The following is a 4,051-nucleotide window of genomic DNA, read 5'->3' as shown; positions in this document are numbered from 1 at the left end:
GAGAAGCTACACTTGATGGCACAACAGTTAAGCAACTAGTTTTACCAGAAACTTGCGTTCCAAAAGTAATGAAAGCACTTCACGATGATATGGGCCACCAAGGACGAGATAAGACACTGTCACTTATAAGAGATAGATTTGTATGGTATGGGATGACAAGAGATGTGGATCAGTGGATAACGCAATGCAACAGATGCATAAGACGAAAAACACCAACTAATGAAAGAGCACCACTAGTTAGCATTGAAACATACCAACCACTTGAACTAGTATGCATGGACTACTTGTCACTGGAAAGATCAAAAGGAGGTTTTGAAAATGTTCTTGTCATCACCGATCACTTTACACGGTATGCCTTAGCGATTCCAACGAAGAACCAAACAGCAAAGACTACAGCCGAAGCATTTTTCAACCACTTTGTAGTACACTACGGCTTGCCACAACGAATTCACAGCGACCAAGGTGCCAACTTTGAATCGAATATCATCAAAGAACTATGTAACATCACAGGCATGCAGAAATCACGTACTACACCTTACCATCCTATGGGCAACGGTACTACAGAGCGTTTCAATCGAACATTACTGGGTATGTTAGGTACACTGGAAACAACACAGAAGAAAGATTGGAAAGCACACATTGCTGGATTAGTACATGCTTACAACTGCACCAGACAGACAACTACCAGATACTCACCGTACTTCCTAATGTTTGGTAGGGAACCACGATTACCGATTGACATCGCCTTCAACCTTCCTGGTAATGAACAAAAGCAACCAGTGACGAAGTACATTGAAACCGTACAGAAAAGATTGAAAGAGGCATACGAGTTGGCAACAAAACACTCGAGAATAGAGAAAGATAGACAAAAACACAACTATAACAAGAAAGCTAGATCAGCCATCTTACAAACCGGCGATAGAGTCCTAGTAAAGATCTTGGCCTTCGACGGGAAACATAAGCTAGCTGACAAGTGGGAAGAAGATCCATACCAGATTGTTAATCAGCCTAACAAAGAGATACCTGTGTATGAGGTCAAGAAAGAAAACGGAACTGGAAGGAAGAAGACACTTCACCGCAATCTTCTACTTCCAATTGGATTTCTGCCAAAGACTGTTGAGTCTGAGATAGCTCCTGCACCTAGACAGAGGCGTAAACCGCTGAGGTCTGGACGACCACCGACGAAGTCTGTTGGGAACAGCATTGAAAAGATGTCTGCATCGGAATCAGATGAGGAGTCGGAGCAGGGGTATTGGATAATAGAGACAGGGAGGAGTACACCTAACAACATTGACAGTGAAGTAGATATGGTGGAAAGACCTAGGGTAGATGATGTAACTATCAGCGACACGGGTGACGATCTTGTTGCCGTTGGTAGTAGCCAGGTTAATGCTTTAGTAGAGGACGCTTTACCTTCAGATATAGTAAATGCTGAAGAACTTAACCCTGGAACAGAGGATGTTGAACCTGCAGCGACTGGTCAGAATATTGAAGATGACACTTTAGAATCAGATAATGGCAGTGCGTTGACGGAGGATCCATCTCTAGATGAAATGGCAGATGAACCCACACATGATGAAACTACAAGAGTACAACCAGTTAGGGAAAGAAGACGTAGATACTTACCTACACCACCACGTCACATACCAGAACCTACCACACTTGCTAGACCTAAGAGAAATCGAAAACCACCGAAGTACCTGCAAGATTATGTCACTACATCAAAGCAGGCCACAACTAAACCAGATTGGTTAGCTAAAGTACATTGGTTGGAAAATCAGGCAGAAACAGGACGATTTAGAGGTTTAGAGATGGAACTATCGAGGGCTATCATCAAGATTATTGAGAACAGTTCTTAATGTAAACAGCTTGACGAGGACGACAAGGTCATAAGAGGGGAGAAAGACACAATGACATGGAAGTCATTTTCTTCAACAGAGGGGAGAATGTAGTAGTGTCATTTTTAGCCTATAAAATAATAGTAAAAATATCTTTAAAGTTCTGTAATTAATTGTATTTATTATAAACGTTTAACTTGAATTTTGATAAAGGAATATTATTATTTAAATCAAATCTACACTTTACTTTTTATATTTAGTTCATGAATATTCAAAAGGTTCTTACTTTAAATTACGTATCTGATTGGTCATTGTGATTTCGCGGTCAATTTATATTTTGTATTGACCAGGTATATTTTGCACGGGAACTTGAAAATCACAGACGCATTGTATTGTATCCCGAATTATTACCTGTTATGTTTTCATTCATTGTGGACACAACATATTACATATTGATGTAAGTTAACTTCTTTATTATATTATTAATATTTGCACATGTAAATGACAAATTTAGCAAAGTTTGTATTATATGATTGCGTTCTCCTTGTAAAGTTTGTTTATTACATAAGTATGATAGATGTACCCGAGAATCTTTTATTTAGCTTCGTGCTACATGTATTTTATTATCTACCGTTAATTTGTCACGATAGAACAATATATTTGCTTAGCTATTTGATTATTGATACAGATAATTTATATTTCATAAATGGCGGCATATTAGACAAAATAAGGAAAAGTGTTAAAGTTGATATTTATTAGTACACTTATATTATACATTGTAGTGATAGAAGTTTAACTATAAATGAATCTGAGTTATTTTGTCATATTGTATATTTTAATATTTTACGAGTTCGAATGTTTATGATTGCAATTTTGGTTTTAGGACTCCATTGATGTTATTATATACAGAGTATAAATTGTGAACTGTGCCTATTCCTTGCCAGTAAAAACTCACTCCACAAGTGGTAAGAGTCAATCTATTTTTAATTATGTAATGTTGTAAACAAAACGTTATGGATTATTTCCCTTTAAATATGCGGTTTTAAGCATATTTAATATATTGGCTTAATTAGTCTTTATAAAAATAGTATTTACAATTTAATGATTGTTGTAATGTAATTGTATCTGAAGAACAAATAATATCGTATGTTCCGATTACCTAAATGTTATATTTGCAGTTTTAACTTTAGTTTTGTACCGTACACATAGTAAACCAGTAAACACTATATAGCATATTATTTATGATTAAGGGTTACATATTTGTGTATTGTATCACAATGAGAACTTAAAGTACACCTGACATCAGCTCACTGATTGTCTATTATATGTATTCGTAGAATAGTACACAATCTTAAACTGCAATGTATTTTACCATTACTATATGTGATAATGTGTAATTTAAGATACTTGTGTTTTATAATAGAACTGTTATTTGTAATTGTGATATTGTTATTTCAGAGTTTATTTTTATACTACTGGTATAATAAATCATCCGAACCCTAAACAGAGTTTGTTATATCTTTACCCAAGAACCGACCCTGTTACACTTATACAAATAAAACTATATATACATTTCTCTAATTCTATGTAAATTTATCCCTTTCCGAACCCATTGTATAAAAAATTTAATCATGGTGGTTGCCGGTGATCTCAAAAGATCATTGGGTGATTTTAAGGGTCATGACCTTTTTAGCTAACTGGATGAATGAAAATATGCTATAACAGGTGTTAATGAAACTGACAACTTCGTGCAATGTGAAGGGCACTCGAAGGGGATTTTCGGCTAACAAAAAAAGAAAATGAATATTTAAATCATTAGAGAAACAGATTCTTACATAGTTACTCGTGGATTATCGGATTTATCCAATCTCGATAGTTAAATTATAAATCTTAAAGTCCTCGCCGAGGCTCGATCTTTAAAATTGATAATTTAACTATCTCGATTGGATAAATCCGATAATCCACTCGTATCAATGTAAGAATCTATATACGTACATGTTTATTAAAAGTGTCCACGTGTTGCTTTTCTTTTTATCTGCTTTTACTAAATTTGATCTATGATAATAGCGGTAGCATATACTGTTGAACTTTAATACACATTAATGGTAATTTAGAGGTTTCTAATTCTTCTTATTTTGCTACAAATTATGATCAATTATATTTATGAAGATTTGAAAATTACCCTTCGGTTCCCCTTTAATTGTGCGCATGAC

This window comes from Mytilus edulis, chromosome 6 (assembly GCF_963676685.1).
Source record: "Mytilus edulis chromosome 6, xbMytEdul2.2, whole genome shotgun sequence".
Classification (NCBI taxonomy): domain Eukaryota; kingdom Metazoa; phylum Mollusca; class Bivalvia; order Mytilida; family Mytilidae; genus Mytilus; species Mytilus edulis.
This window is presented reverse-complemented; position numbering follows the sequence as displayed.